At 42.4% G+C, this 17,327-nt stretch overlaps 1 protein-coding gene and 1 non-coding gene across 3 annotated transcripts in view; both read right to left on the bottom strand.

Annotated features, from left to right (window-relative positions):
* Positions 1-17,327, bottom strand: part of LOC124612388 (protein spire) — an 808,827-nt gene that overhangs the window by 629,679 nt on the left and 161,821 nt on the right. The gene's annotated exons all lie outside the window — the stretch shown is intronic.
* Trnas-cga lies at positions 4,343-4,417 on the bottom strand. The gene has a single exon. It is a non-coding gene; the product is annotated as a tRNA-Ser (tRNA).

Genomic DNA, 17,327 nt, shown 5'->3' with positions numbered 1-17,327 from the left:
AGATCACTACTGTTCTCTCACGACAAGATGTGTGTCACTTGATTCTGTGTCCATACTCGTTGGTAATACGTCGTAAATGTCGCTCATGTAAAAGCATTTTTTAAATATTACTTAATTGTGTAGTGGTGTTTTATTTGTAGGGATAACTGAAGCACTTATTGTTATATATTCTCAAATAAATGAGCCTGTAAGTTATTTAACAGAAGGGAGATTTCAACAGGGATTGCGATCGTTACTGTTCGATGACGAAACGATTTGAGCTTCATGTTGGCTCTTACGTTGAACATTTTTCATCTCAGAAAGAACCTGTCTTCGTAGAGATGAAGTCCAATAATTCAGTTTTCTTCCTTTTCTTACACTTCGGCGGCGTCCGAATTGTATCGAAATTTCACGGTCAAAAGAGTCAATGAACAAAGACTGAAGCCATCCACAACGCGTTGGCCTGCCACATTCAGCAATGGAAAGAGGGGAATAAAAATATTTAAGATCTCAATTATTGAGTTCTTCTTCTCTTATCAGCATCTAAGCAGATAATGACAATCCCACTGCTGTTGTAATGTGCTTTCATGATGCTGCAAAATGTGAATGCGAAACTTTTGCATTACTTGCATCTTGAAATTTCAGATAACTGGAAAATTTTTTTTCTCTTAAATGTAATTTACACTAACTTGAAGGCGCATTTCAGCTCCCACGGTCACCTGACTTACCCCTACGTGATTTCTTCTCGTGGAGTCTTCTTGACGTGTGTACATCCGCTAACGTGAAGAATATTTTTTGTGCGTGTTTGCGTGATCGTTATACTCAGCGATGTCTAGGAAGTATGTTGATTCACCAATTCTTTTCTGTTATGTGTGCGTGTCGCGAGTTTGCGACTAAGTCTCAGAGACATCCAATTTCACCAATCGTCAAAAAGGCGAAGGGGGTTGTTTTATGAGTCAAAGCTAGATGAGGGCAAGTGTTGGACACTACAGAATTGTTGCTAACGTTGTTGCCGCTATTTAAGAGGCTGGTTGCACGGGACCCGTCCATCTATGTCATGTTGTGGAGTGAACTCAGAGACCACATTACAGATTGCTACTTTTATTTAACGAAAGTAAAAGGAATTTCAAGTAAATTAAAACACACAGCTTCCTAGCCAAATTTGGGATCTGGAATTCGCCTACTTCCGCTTTCTCATTCTCTCCCAGTTCCAAAACCAGCCAGAAAATTGACACTGGAAGATGAAACATACGATGGTAGTGACAAACCAACAATCACGAGGATCATGAAGATGTTGAGAACACGCCATCAGCATCACGGCTACAATCACAGCCACTGTCGCAGGCAGAAGTGAACGATCTTGTAAAAGGGCGAAATTTTTCAAAGAGGCATGCATAATTACTTTGGTCTGGTCTCCAAGAAAAGAACCTGTTACAATCAAACACTTTTTTCTCAATGACAGAGTTTCGTGCGACATAAATGGGCTACTTACAAAATTTGTTATGATTCACAATCTGGAAGAATGGCGCCTGTTTATAGATTCCTCGAAGAGTAGTTTCGAAGCTGTTTTCTTACGTAACGGAAGCGAGAAACCTTCGATACCTGTGGCCCATTCCGGCAAGTTAAAGGAAATCTGGGAGAACATGAGGCTACTCCTGAAGTATACTCGCTACTCGAATCACTAACGGATAATCTGTGTTTATTTCAAAGTTCTGGGACTACTTCAGGGAAAACAGATTGGTTACACAAAATACTGTTTCTTGTGTAAATGGGATATTAGGGCAAGGAAAGAAAATTACGTGGTCAAAAAGTGGCCTTTGAGAGAAATTTTCAATACTGGTGAAAAAAGTTGTCGCATGAACCCCTTGTTAACAAAGACAATGGGCTATTACCATCGCTTCATCTGAAACTGGGATTTATGAAAAATTTTCTGAAAGCAATGGACAAAGATGGCCAGGATTTTCAATTTTTACTATCTAGACTTCCTACGATTAGTACTGCAAAAATTAAAGATGTCGTTTTCAATGGGCCTCAAATCGATTACTTGATGAAAGACATTACTTTGAACACTTGCTGAAAGATACTGGCGAGTCAGCTTGGCTTACTTTTCAAGATTTATGTACTGTTTCTTGGGAAACGTAGTGACTGAGAATTACAGGGAACTGACGGAACGCATGCTAGACTGTTATAAAGACAGAGAGTGCAACATGTCTCTGCAATTACGTTTCCTTCTTTCCCATTTGGATTTCTTTCCACCTAATCTTGGAGATGTGAGAGACGAAAATGGCGAGTGATTTCACCAAGATATCGCTGCCATGGAAAGACGATATTAGGGAAGATGATTATCAAACCTTTTGGCGGATTGCTACTAGACACTCCTACAAGAAGTTTCACGATCCACACACAAACGGAAAGTTTCCAGGCGAATTTTCTAGCTTGTTAAGTACATTCCACATTTCATTAAGCTTTCTCGTTTCATTTTATTTTACGTTTTGTAATACAAACAAATACTTCTGGTATATGATCATCTACAGATTCCTCCTGTGTTATTACTGAGTCGTTTTCACGTTTCTCGAAAGTAGTAAATGTGGCGTAGCTTTTCGAGAAAAATTGGTTCATGATGGAACATAGAAAATGAAATCAGAAGATTTCATTTTCGCAATCACCGTACGTGATTTAATAAAGAACACATACTTTCACCCCCCCCCCCCCCCCCCCCCCATGAACCATGGACATTGCCGTTGGTGGGGAGGCTTGCGTGCCTCAGCGATACAGATAGCCGTACCGTAGGTGCAACCACAACGGAGGGGTATCTGTTGAGAGGCCAGACAAACGTGTGGTTCCTGAAGAGGGGCAGCAGCCTTTTCAGTAGTTGCAAGGGCAACAGTCTGGATGATTGACTGATCTGGCCTTGTAACAATAACCAAAACGGCCTTGCTGTGCTGGTACTGCGAACGGCTGAAAGCAAGGGGAAACTACAGCCGTAATTTTTCCCGAGGGCATGCAGCTTTATTGTATGGTTATAAGAGTCGAGGGACATGAAAGGGAAGCAGTGGTTTTGAAGGGAGTAAGACAGGGTTGTAGCCTCTCCCCGATGTTGTTCAATCTGTATATTGAGCAAGCAGTAAAGGAAACAAAAGAAAAATTCGGGGTAGGTATTAAAATTCATGGAGAAGAATTAAAAACTTTGAGGTTCGCCGATGACATTGTAATTCTGTCAGAGACAGCAAAGGATTTGGAAGAGCAGTTGAATGCAATGGACAGTGTCTTGAAAGGAGGATATAAGATGAACATCAACAAAAGCAAAACAAGGATAATGGAATGTAGTCTAATTAAGTCGGGTGATGCTGAGGGAATTAGATTAGGAAATGAGGCACTTAAAGTAGTAAAGGAGTTTTGCTATTTGGGGAGCAAAATAACTGATGATGGTCGAAGTAGAGAGGATGTAAAATGTAGGCTGGCAATGGCAAGGAAAGCGTTTCTGAAGAAGAGAAATTTGTTAACATCGAGTATAGATTTAAGTGTCAGGAAGTCGTTTCTGAAAGTATTCGTATGGAGTGTAGCCATGTATGGAAGTGAAACATGGACGATAAATAGTTTGGACAAGAAGAGAATAGAAGCTTTCGAAATGTGGTGCTACAGAAGAATGCTGAAGATTAGATGGGTAGATCACATAACTAATGAGGAAGTATTGAATAGGATTGGGGAGAAGAGAAGTTTGTGGCACAACTTGACCAGAAGAAGGGATCGGTTGGTAGGACATGTTCTGAGGCATCAAGGGATCACCAATTTAGTATTGGAGGGCAGCGTGGAGGGTAAAAATCGTAGAGGGAGACCAAGAGATGAATACACTAAGCAGATTCAGAAGGATGTAGGTTGCAGTAGGTACTGGGAGATGAAAAAGCTTGCACAGGATAGAGTAGCATGGAGAGCTGCATCAAACCAGTCTCAGGACTGAAGACCACAACAACAACAACAACAACATACTTTCATCTCGCGGCAAAACACAAAATTCAAATTTATTACACTGTGTAATTAATGTGGTTTGAGATATTGACCATGACATGCTGAAGCATGCCTGTCGACAGGAGGATATCCGGCTACGTTCTACCACTAATATTGCCGAATCCAAATTAAAATGCCAACCCTGTTAAAGACCGAGATTAGGCCAGAAAAAATAAGGAGTTTAGACTAACAACTGTTTTGGTGGCTGTGGGTATTAGTCCACTATACCAATGGCCTGAGGTTAATGGCCAGTTGAGCGTACATTATTTTCTGTCAGTCACCGGTAGTTTCAAAATAAAATATTTTGTTGGCTTACAGGTAAGCTTAAGCGTGAAACTTCCTGCCAGATTAAAACTGTGTGCCGGACCGAGACTCGAACTCGGGACCTTTGCCTTTCGCGGGCAAGCGCTCTACCAACTGAGCTACCCAAGCACGACACACGCCCCGTCTTCACAGTTTCACTTCTGCCAGTACCTCGTCTCCTACCTTCCAAACTTTACAGAAGCTCTCCTGCGAACCTTGCAAAACTAGCACTCCTGAAAGAAAGGATATTGCGGGGACATGGCTTAGCCTGGTGGCTTAGCCTGGTGGATGTTTCCAGAATGAGATTTTCACTCTGCAGCGGAGTGTGCGCTGATATGAAACTTCCTGGCAGATTAAAACTGTGCGCTCAGTTGGTAGAGCTTTTGACCGCGAGTCTCGGTCGGGCAAACAGTTTTAATCTGCCAGGGAGTTTCAAATCAGCGCACACTCCGCTGCAGAGTGAAAATCCCATTCAAGCTTAAGAGTATTTATCATTAAGAAATACAAGTATTACACTGTCCTGGGAACTGTGGAGCACTAACCGGCACTGTAGCGCAAGTGGCATATCGACTAACAGCCATATATTACGGAGTTTGCGGAGCGGCGGCATTTGTGGGCGGCTGGCGTCCTTTGTGTGCGAAACTAAAGCACTGCCGTTAGTTCTCACCCTTGGCCCGCATTCCCACGATGGAGATAGGTGGCCTAGTTCAGAGGGCACGTGGGAATTGCCCCATTGTCGGAGCAGCCCAGTAGCCTAGCTAGGTGGTTCCCGTTAATGGAGGCGAAGCGCGCGGCAACACGACGCGACGGCAGCACGCGCGGCCCCGCCAGTGGGGGAGCACCAGAACCGGTACCAGGACAGACGCGCCGGCGCTGCTATTTAATGACAAGTGTTGCGGCACCGGCAGATAGCATCGCCGCCAGCGGCCGGGCAGGTGCGCACAACAGCGTCCGCACGCCCGAGCGCAACGAATGACGCGGATCTGGGCCATCCGACACGCCCACACAGCGATAGTCTTCCGCGTCGCCATTCCGCACTGGCCTACGGCTGCGGCTAACGGCGCTATTCTCCTCTGCCCTCGCCCGCTCACTATGGGCAGTGGACTGCGTCGAGGGACTAACAGTTGACCCCGCTCAGCAAGTAAAACAAAAATGCGGAATTTGCTGTGGAACATCGTGGGATAGTTCCGCTTCAGCTCCTAACGTTCCACGAAGTTCCGAAAGGTGAAGTAATGGAAATGTGTTCCAAGTAGGGACCTGTCATTGAGCTTCCTTTGGCGAAAAAGAGAGGATAGTAGGTGTTCATAGGCGCTTGCAGAATGTCTACCAAGTCCTGACACTGAACAGAAGCAGGGTGAGTCGTTGGGCTAGGCGCAACAAGGACGTGCAAAGCTGTCCGATCTGCCGCGTGCCGGCCGGCCGCACACGCAACTGACTCCTACGATGTTGGAAGGTGCGGACACACTCATTCGAGATGATCGACGGATCAAAAACTCCTCGCTGCATAACTGGACCTCTCTGTACTGCTGACACACTCGTCCACCAGTTGGGGTACTCAAAGGCGTGTGCCCGCTGAGCTCCTCGCTACGTGTCAGAAGAACATAAAGTTCCATCTGTTAGGCCCACTGAAGGATGTAATCCGCGGGAAGCAGTACACGGATGATGCAGCAAGACGACGGCTCCGACATCGACCAGTAGAGTGGTACCATGCGGTCATGCAAGATCTAAAAGCTGCAACGCGAAGCGATTACGTAGCTGACCCATCGGTCAGTGACAGTCCATACACCTGAAGTGCCAAAAAGAAAAACAAAAACTTTCCTAGAGTATTGCTCATTAGCTACAAACTCTCACCAGACTGGATGAATAGAGGGGCAGAGAGGAGGAGAAGAAGGAGACAGATCCAACGAAGGGCGACATTACAGGATCACTGATAGACGCTAGAAGAGCGGCGCTATGAATGCTGGAGAGCTTTACAACAGAAATTTCAAGAAAATACGGTACTGGAAGAGTAGGGCAACATACCACTTCTTCCTCACAGTCCAAAAAGTAAAAATCAGAAATTTGTCATACGAGGGTTTACCAACAGTCTTTCTTCTTCGGCACCATTCACAAATGGACGGAAAAAGAGACAATCGTCTATTTAGATTAAATGTGACGATAGTAATTTTTGTTTGAATCCTTATTGTTACCCATGTAGACCGGAGTGCCGTATTTGCTTGAATGCAGGGACCTTGAGGAGGTTGATGGTGGAAGGCTTGAAGATGGCGACAGATTTTTCTTTCCAGTTTTGAGCCTTTACAAATACGTCCTCTTCCCATCGTGCCAGATTTACGTGTCATCTGAGGTCACTTAATTACCAATAGCTGCCACAGAGCGACGTGTTGTTCTATGACAGTCCAACCGTTCGAATTCTCGTTTAATGCTTACTCCTATTTGCATATCACGTACGAGCCAAGTAATGTTCAGTGGAAAATCAGTGAATCAGTGAATCTATCAAAGATCGTTTAAATATATTTACAATTATACAATGCCATGGTTACTTCGTTAAGAGGTCAAATCTGTTAGCTATTTACCGTGTCAAGAATGTGATAGGTTATGTTGTGTTAACCCCTCAACTCCGTGGTCGTGAATTCACATCACATCATACCAATGCGACTCTACTAACTGTAAGGTTAAGACTGTTTTCGAGCGCCACTCCCGGTAGCTACCAACGCTTCTGACATGACCAATGTCGTGAGTGTTTCGGGTACTTCTAGAGGGGCATAATTTTTTCCCATGAAGAAATTTATTCAGCCGTTAAGGGGTTAAAACGTGCCAAGGCCGGCCTCCACCTCGTTAGGGAAGTGATTGTAAATTACCAGGCCCAAATACAGCAGGCGAATATTTTGGCGAAGAGCAAGTCTAACGTCAGAGCTCCGGCGCTCCAGTCGGGCTGATTTTTTCTTTTTTCTTAATTTTCTTTACAACGGATAAGGCATTAGCGAATGTGGATCTCAATTCTGTCACGCGCGCAGACCTCTAACTACGGGCATCAGTTACTACCCACAGAGAGTCACATAGTAAAATAATTCAAGCTGATCCTTAAATTTAATCCCTCCTCCTCACCAACAGCCCGCCACCCGCCCTGTGTCCGGTCATACAGTAAGACTCGAGTCGCAGGTTGCCATTTCCAGTAGTAGTACGGTAACGGATTTATTCCTCTCGTTCTAGCAGCACCACTATATTCCGCAACTCTCAAATTATCAGGCTACCGTGTCAGTCTGATGTTTCCCAGGCGTATTTTTAACGTTTAGGATTGTCGGGCGTCCGCTTGGATCACTGTTTGCATGGTACATCTGTTAAGTGAAATTAGTCATATCATTCGGGGCGTCTGCTCCAGTTTACTCCACCCAGGCAGAACAGTTTCAACCGCCGCCGTCTGTTCTCGCGGAATGACTGCTGCAATCTGTTGACTTTCCAGCGTTGAGTGTGGGAAGAGCAGCATCGCCTGGTTCTGCTTAACTGCACGTGCTCGCTCGCTGAGCTCATGCTGGCGTGGAAAGGAAAAGAGGAACACTCTTGTTGGCGGTATCGTTTCTGTAGCATAAGAACATTCCTCAAGAGGTACAATAGCAGCTGATACGTAGCATACATTTTCCTTGAATTAGTAGACACTAATGCCATTTGGAGGAGAGTTCCTTCAAAACATCGTAACGACCTTGCGTCAAGGCTGAGAGTAATATTCGCAAAAAATTCCGAAAGTGAAAGTCGGACCAGCAAGTATATGCTTCAAGAAGGCATCAGTTTTAGATGTTGGAAGCTGGTTCACATTATTCACCGTTAATTAGGCAACGGAAAAACAACAATAATTTGTTGTTAATAACTTATTCATTCCAGTATCGATCGTTACGAAACTAATTACTGTAACTTATTTTTATATTCCGGTTTGAACCAAAAGCAAACTAATGAACTAAGCGCTTCCTCTCTTATTTCAACAAGCTCACACGTTGGGATGTTTCTTCCTCTACCCCACACAAACGCTGCGTGACTGGGGACGCCTCACGTGCGATTTTCCTTAGCCGCAAGATAAAAACTATTTTTGGCGGAACACCACCACAATGGCAAATCCGGATAGATGTCTCCTGATTTTTCTAATGAACTAAATAGTGGCAAGCAGCCTCATTTCCACACACGAGACATGAAAAAATTATTGACTCTGTTTACTGCTCTCATCCTTGAAAATTATGGCTCACCAAATTGAGGATTTTTACTCTCAATAAACCGAAGATCCGTACACTGTACAGACTACAGATTTTTCTGAAGCTTCTCGTACTGTAGCGCGAAAAGGAATCTTAGAGTCGCAGAATTACATATACTTGAAAACATTTCATTGCAGTTTAACTTCCTACAATTATTGCACCGTCCCTAATCAACTCAGCGAAGTCCCTTAACAGACCCTGCTAGATTCTAAGTTCTTCAGTGCCTATCACACCCACACTCCAGCACTTTCATCTCAAAATAACTTCTTTTGCGTATAAATACTCTCTATCTCTGAATCTCGTACTGGACGTCTTGACGCTAAGCGACTCATACAGACATTAGACATTAGGCACTAGTGTGGACCAACCCAGATCAGGAACCATCCTGGCATTCTCCGGAAGTGATTAGAGTTACGATAAACCTTTATCGGCTCTTCTCACGTAGGTTTGATTCCCACCAGGACAGTGTTCACAAACCTTGTGTTCCCACTTTCACTCCATTTTCTAATTGCGCACAGTTTGCAAACTGCGTGCGTGTGTTCGGTATAGCGATGCCTATGAGGAACATGACTGTCAGCTTGAAACACCCCCGATTATATTCCTTTATTGGATTTTTGCGTAATTTATCGAAGCCGCCCAACAGTTAATTATGATTATATGACCGTGTGCTTAATGGAAGAAAGGCTATCGGTTTTTCTGCTGGTTTCGGGGGTATTTCAACCGAGTGCGGCTGTTCTGAGATTGAATAGTGGAAATGATAGAAAGTTTGTCTATTATTAAGGACCACAAAGGTTGCGATGTACAAACTGATATATATTTCCTACTAACACACAAATGCTGAGGCAGTTGCTACCTTCGCCTTACACATCTAATCACAGTTATATCTTTTTACATTGATTGCTGATTTTCAGTACTTCGTCACACGCAATGCTGATGGTTAACATTCACAACAATCCTCACTGCAATCCATGGTTGTTGCTGGCCGACGCGGTTGATGCGAAACACGTAATTCGGCACTTGTCACTTTTGGTTTCATATCACATGCGAATCGGTATCGATGAGGGTCCACCCCACGACGATTAGGGGGACGCGCTGATCTGTCACACTTCGGTAAATTTACTCGACCACCATTCTTGCCCGTCTCTCCAGCACTACCGTTCGCTCGACACACTCTAGTACTACTCTGCACTCAACGCTAGTCTCACTGCCTACTGCAGCAGTCGACAATAGACTCCCGTCTACTATCGACCTAGGCGTCGGAAACTAGCATCTATGTACGTGCGATCATGGATCCCTTACAAGCTTTATTTGTAATTTGGCTACGAAGTCTTTCGCGACGTATTTCCTGAGTAAAAATTTCTCGGTGTACATGCCGCGTCAAACCAGGATAAATCTCCGAGCTTTCGACCACTACCTCCATGGTCGTTGTCAGGGCTAAAACTGACTGTCGTGAACTAGCGAGGTTCCCACTTTTATATCCAAAGGACGGCTTCTTATTGGCTGGAATACGTCAGCGATATGGCGCGTAGCGAAGTGGTGCCCTTTACTTCCATAGATGTAGTTGCTATCCCGCGTTGCTTGCAGCGCCATCCCTTAAATCAGGAGGTAAAGTGCGAGAAGTTTTTCTCAGCGATTTTTCTTTATCCAGTGCACTCTTCCAAGTGTTGCTAAGTGCATAGCCGTTGTCTCTATTAAAGTTATTATCGCTAAGCCTAATTTCGACTGCTTCCCGGATCACAGAGTCCCAGTAATTCGATGTGTGGGCTATTACTCTGGTTTCTTCAAATAAAATCTTATGCTTGTTAAGCAGGCTATGTTCAGCCACCGCTGATTTTTCCAAATACCTGTATTTCAGGTGACGCTGGTGCTCGATGCAGCGGTCGGCAACGGTTCTTACAGACTGGCCCACGTAATTCTTGCCGCATTCGCAAGGAATAGTATAAATTACCGGCACTCTTAAGCCGAGACTATCTTTGACTGGTCTCAACATTTCCTTAATTTTCCTAGGTGGTCGGAAAACTGGTTTTATTCCTTGCTTCTTCAGGACTCTGGCTATCTTGCTCGTTGTAGCACCGCAAAAAGGAAGCCGCGCTAAGTGTTGGTCCTCTTCTTGTATGTGGCCGGCATCGTGTCTTACTTTCTTGGACAATACTGATTTAATTTCACCGGCAGAATAACCATTCCTCTTAAAAACAGTCGTCAAATGGTTGATCTCGGGACCGAGGTGGTCCTTGTCGGAAATAGTCCTGGCTCTGTGTACTAAAGCATTCAGCATAGCTCTCTTCTGAGACGGATGATGGAAGCTATGGCTATGCAGATATAAGTCTGTATGGGTTGGCTTCCTGTACACAGAATGGCCCAGTCATCCATCCGGCTTTCGCTCTACCAACACATCTAAAAAAGGTAACTTCCCTTCTTTCTCTACCTCCAATGTAAATTTTATGTTTGGATGTACACCATTCAGATGTTCGACGAACTGCTGCAGCGTGTCGCTGCCGTGTGGCCAGATTAAAAAAGTATCGTCGACGTATCTGTAGAAGCATGATGGGCGGAGGTGTGCACTGCTCAAGGCTCGTTCTTCAAAGTCCTCCATGAAAAAATTCGCTATTGCTGGTGACAGTGGCGAACCCATGGCTGTTCCATCCGTCATTTCATAATAATTTCCACTGTATAAAAAATAAGTGGTCGTCAAGGTATGCCGGAACAACTTCAAAATTTCTGAGGAGAAATGAGCAGACAACAATTGTAATGTGTCATCCACAGGTACTTTGGTGAACAGAGAAACCACGTCGAGGCTGACCATGATATCACTTGGGCCTATCTTCATCTGTTTTATGATATCAACAAATTGTAATTGTTATACCAGGTCTTTTCCTACTTGTTATGTAAATGAAACTGCCTTTTCCTGCCGCTAGTTACTTTATCCCATAAGCGTTTCGCCTCCTCCTGGTCTAAGGCATCATCAGTGGGATCTATAACGATACAGTTTTTTTAGTTTTAGATTATCTATTCCATCGGCTCTTTTACTATCTATTATAGGCTTACTAGGATTATATTATTATTATTATTATTATTATTATTATTATTATTATTATTATTATTATTATTATTTCCTTCACTTTCTCAGACGTTAAGTCCGGTTAAAAATGGAGTGACGCGGACCTTGATCAAGCGTCACTTCCTTTTAACTGTACGGTATGTGTTATATTGCATTTAGGAACTTTCGGGTAATTGAACATGTATCAATAATTACGGATTTCTGTAGTTGTATATATATGTTTGGATGTAGCTGTATTGCCTTGATGTACTGGTGGATATTGTGTGGTATGACTCCTGTAGTTGATAGTATAATTGGTATAGTGTAAACTTTATCCTGATGCCACATGTCTTTGACTTCCTCAGCCAGTTGGATGTATTTTTCAATTTTTTCTCCTGTTTTCTTTTGTATATTTGTTGTATTGGGTATGGATATTTCGATTAGTAGTGTTAATTTCTTCTTTTTATTGGTGAGTATAATGTCAGGTTTGTTATGTGGTGGTGTTTTATCTGTTATAATGGTTCTGTTCCAGTATAATTTGTATTCATCATTCTCCAGTACATTTTGTGGTGTATACTTGTATGTAGGAACGTGTTGTTTTAAAAGTTTATGTTGTAAGGCAAGCTGTTGATGTATTATTTTTGCGACATTGTCATGTCTCCTGGGGTATTCTGTATTTGCCAGTATTGTACATCCGCTTGTGATGTGATCTACTGTTTCTATTTGTTGTTTACAAAGTCTGCATTTATCCGTTGTGGTATTGGGATCTTTAATAATATGCTTGCTGTAATACCTGGTGTTTATTGTTTGATCCTGTATTGCAATCATGAATCCTTCTGTCTCACTGTATATATTGCCTTTTCTTAGCCATGTGTTGGATGCGTCTTGATCGATGTGTGGCTGTGTTAGATGATACGGGTGCTTGCCATGAAGTGTTTTCTTTTTCCAATTTACTTTCTTCGTATCTGTTGATGTTATGTGATCTAAAGGGTTGTAGAAGTGGTTATGAAATTGCAGTGGTGTAGCCGATGTATTTATACGAGTGATTGCCTTGTGTATTTTGCTAGTTTCTGCTCGTTCTAGAAAGAATTTTCTTAAATTGTCTACCTGTCCATAATGTAGGTTTTTTATGTCGATAAATCCCCTTCCTCCTTCCTTTCTGCTTAATGTGAATCTTTCTGTTGCTGAATGCATGTGATGTATTCTATATTTGTGGCATTGTGATCGTGTAAGTGTATTGAGTGCTTCTAGGTCTGTGTTACTCCATTTCACTACTCCAAATGAGTAGGTCAATATTGGTATAACATAAGTATTTATAGCTTTTGTCTTGTTTCTTGCTGTCAATTCTGTTTTCAGTATTTTTGTTAGTCTTTGTCTATATTTTTCTTTTAGTTCTTCTTTAATATTTGTATTATCTATTCGTATTTTTTGTCTGTATCCTAGATATTTTTTTCCATCGCTTCTATGCAGTCGCTGTGGTTATCCAATATGTAATCTTCTTGTTTAGTGTGTTTTCCCTTGACTATGCTATTTTTCTTACTTTTGTCTGTTCCAAAAGCCATATTTATATCATTGCTGAATCCTTCTGTTATCTTTAGTAATTGGTTGAGTTGTTGATTTGTTGCTGCCAGTAGTTTTAGATCATCCATGTATAGCAAATGTGTGATTTTGTGTGGGTATGTTCCAGTAATATTGTATCCATAATTTGTATTATTTAGCATGTTGGATAGTGGGTTCAGAGCAAGGCAGAACCAGAAAGGACTTAATGAGTCTCCTTGGTATATTCCACGCTTAACCTGTATTGGCTGTGATGCGATATTATTTACATCTGTTTGGATATTAAGTGTGGTTTTCCAGTTTTTCATTACTATGTTTAGGAACTGTATCAATTTAGGATCTACTTTGTATATTTCCAATATTTGTAGTAACCATGAGTGGGGTACACTATCAAAAGCTTTTTGGTAATCAATGTATGCGTAGTGTAGCGACCTTTGTTTAGTTTTAGCTTGATATGTCACCTCTGCATCTATTATCAGTTGCTCTTTACATCCTCGTGCTCCTTTGCAACAGCCTTTTTGTTCTTCATTTATAATTTTGTTCTGTGTTGTATGTGTCATTAATTTCTGTGTAATGACTGAAGTTAATATTTTTTATATTGTTGGTAGGCATGTTATGGGGCGATATTTAGCTGGGTTCGCTGTGTCTGCTTGATCTTTAGGTTTCAGATATGTAAGTGTATCAGGGAATGTGTATGGGTCTGCAATGTAACTGTTAAATAATTTAGTTAGATGTGAATGTGTTGAGGTGAACTTCTTTAACCAGAAATTTGCTATTTTATCATTTCCAGGGGCTTTCCAATTGTGAGTAGAATTAATTGCTTGGGTGACTTCATGTTGCAAAATTATCACATCAGGCATTTGTGATATCATCTTGTATGAGTCTGTTTCTGCTTGTATCCACCGTGCATGCCTGTTATGTTGTACCGGGTTTGACCATATGTTGCTCCAGAAGTGTTCCATGTCTGTTATGTTTGGTGGATTGTCTATTTTAATGTGTGTGTTATCTATTGTCTGGTAAAATTTCTTTTGGTTTGTGTTGAATGTTTGGTTTTGTTTCCTTCTATTTTCACTTTTTTTGTATCTTCTGAGTCGTTTGGCTAACGCTTGGAATTTATGCTTCTTTTCGTCTAGTTGCTCTGTCGCTTCTTGTTGTGAGATTTTACCTAACCTTTTTCGTTTTTTTTCCGAGATTTCATTTCTTATAAATTGTGTTAGCTGTCCGATGTCTTTTCTCAGTTTTTCTATTTTGATCTGTAGCCTGTGTTGCCATGCTGGTTTTGTGGGTTTCTTCTGTGTGTTGGTTGGTTCTGATCTCTGCCTAGTGTGTATATTTAGTGTAGTGAGTGCTCCTATATAAGCCAGTAGTTGTAACTCTTCCATAGTTGTGTTTTCATTTATTTTGTTGTGTATGATTGTGTTGATAGTTTTTATTGTTGTTTCGACTTGTGGGTTATTTGGTGGTCTATGCAAGAATGGTCTAATGTCTGTATTTGTGTCTTTGTATTCTATATATGTTAGCTGAAATTTTTCTTCTATATCTAACATGTGTGTCACTTCATGTTCTATTTGTGCTTGTTCTGGTGGCTGTCTTAAGATTTTGTTTTCCTCTGATTGTTTAATTGATGCGTGTTGTTCTTTGTTTGTTTGCTCTGGGATGTTTGAGTCCATTACTGTATTTTCTTCTTCTTCTGATTGCACATTATTTTGTTCCAGTATTTGTTGTACTTGTTGTTTGATGTTTTCTAATTCTGACTGGGGTATCCTGTTATTTTTGATTATTACACGGATCTTATCAGCTAATCGTTGTTCTGTTAAAAATTTTAATTCTGGGTATCTGGTAATAAATGTTGTGTATACTTGTGATCTGTATCCAGTTGTGTTGGTTCCTAGGTTTGTTGCTTGGTAATAACAGAACATGAGGTGTCGATTAACTTCATCTGACCATCTCATCCTCTTTGTTTTCCTTCTAGGGTGGTTGCAGGAAGCATATCCTGCAAAACACCTCTATTTGGATTTAAATCATTTTCCAGTTGGCTAGCAGTGTCGTTACCATTGTGGGCGGGCATAGGGTTCAGGCGTCGTCCCCGACCATGACGGCGCTTGTCCGAGGCTTCTTTAGTTCTGTCCTGAACCAACTAATCACACTAAAAGGGGGCTTAGCCCTATTTTATTATTATTATTATTATTATTATTATTATTATTATTATTATTTTGTGCCATGTGAGGGGGAAGGTAGTTGTGTTTACGATTCTAGAGTCAATAAGTCCTACAGAATACACAGTTTGCATGTAAAAGAAGAAAACTGGAGGAAAAATTGGCATTGACTTTTAAAGAACCGTTGTGCATTTCGACATCTCAAGTACAGGGTAGTTATCATTAAACTTTCGCTACTTGAGAGGGCCCTAATAAAAAACGAGTAATCGTAGAACAATTAAACTCTGTGGAAACATTTGTAAGGATATGCAGAAGAGAAATAACGAATACACGATTGAAAGAAACACATTTTAATTTCCACAGGAGAGGGTAACATTTCTTAATTGCGTTCCACGTTTATGTTCCAAGTTACAAACGCTGCTCAACGCGACGACCACCTGCACCACGACAGTCTGGAACCGCACTAGAGATACCATTCCACAATTGCTCCCAGCACTTTTCGAAAGGTGGCTCGGGCACTGTTTAATCACACAATGCGTCTGTCATTTTCAGCCATGACAATTTATGGCGCAATTAGCCGTCGGCCTTTTCTAGGACCAATTCCCAAATCGCCAATTCGTTCCAATTTGCGAATCATGTTTTCAATCCCGGTGCGGAAACAGGACCACTCCGTTTATCTTTATTGCATCTAAACTCGCGAAGAGCAGTAGCACTATTGCTGTTATTTTGAAACAGCCTTAGAAGTTCGCCTTGCCCAGACCCTTGTTCACTTCAACTTTAATGCACACTGATGCCTGTGTTTCAACCCGACTTCATCTAACGCGCATCTCTTGACACTAACACTACTAACAACGCAAATCGTGAAGCGCACAGTCTGAACATCATTCGCATATATTTGGGTACCCATGCGCTAAATAGTCTTCCACCTACAATCGCTCAAGTTGCAAAAGTTTAATTACACTCTTCCTGTAATTTAAGGGAGATCATGGAGAACGACCGAGCGAGGTGGCGCAGTGTTTAGGTGCACGACGGTTCAAACCTGCGTCCGGCCATCCTGATTTAGGTTATCCGTGATTTCCCTAAATCGCTTCAGACAAATACGGGAATGGTTCCTTTGACAGGGCACGGCCGACTTCTCACCCCATCCTTCCCTAATCCCATCGGATCGATGACCTTGCTATTTGGTCCCTTCCCTCAGATCAACCAACCAACCATAGATTAGCATAGCCTAGATTTGCACTTTAGGGTTCGGGCTCACTGATGTGCCGCAGCGAAACGTTGTCCTCTCGCGAGGATGGCACCTTGAAACTGGCGCTGATAATGACGTCAGCTTGCGGCGCGAAGAACCGGACAGCAGACACCACGTGAACACGACGGCGGCGCCTACTCAGCACCGGCAGCTTTTGCTCACACAACAGCTCTGTGACACAGGCGGCGACGGAGGAGAACAATGAGAATACGTAATGAAGTGCGCGCTGCCTCGTCCAACGTGACAATTTATGCACCATCCGTCCACGCACCAGCGCCACCCATATCGGTCTGCTCTAGCGAAGGCGCGTAAATCTAACGAAGTCGTGCATCTAACAGCAAGCCAAGGGTGAGACTGATGAATGGTTACGATCGTAGGTAGCCATCTTTGGAGAGTGCGCGACACACCTCAAGTCTTTGTAATTCTTTCTTCCATTCCTATAGCTTTGATTCTGACTTTCTGCATGCACATGCATCAGGTCAACGACAACGATAATTCAAGGAAGCGCTTGATTCAAACAAAAGAGAGAAGCTATAAAGCCATCCAAAAAGTAAGTAAATAAATTCTTTATGGTTCGACTTCAATCACTGCCAACCGTTATTACTGCACGAAATACAGCGTGTTCGGAAATTCCCGTAACAAACTGCTAGGATTTGTAGAGGGGAGCGGGTACGTAATATTTTGTGTAAGATCGCATGTCCGGAGACGTACCGTTTCTGATGTGCAACGCATCCAGCTGAAAGAAAAAGTCTGAGAGTTGCTTGTTCTGGTATGCAATAGAGAAGATTGGATGATGATGATGA

This window comes from Schistocerca americana, chromosome 4 (genome assembly GCF_021461395.2).
Source record: "Schistocerca americana isolate TAMUIC-IGC-003095 chromosome 4, iqSchAmer2.1, whole genome shotgun sequence".
Classification (NCBI taxonomy): Eukaryota; Metazoa; Arthropoda; class Insecta; order Orthoptera; family Acrididae; genus Schistocerca; species Schistocerca americana.
The sequence above is the reverse complement of the archived record's forward strand: the minus strand, read 5'-3'. Positions and strand labels throughout refer to the sequence as shown.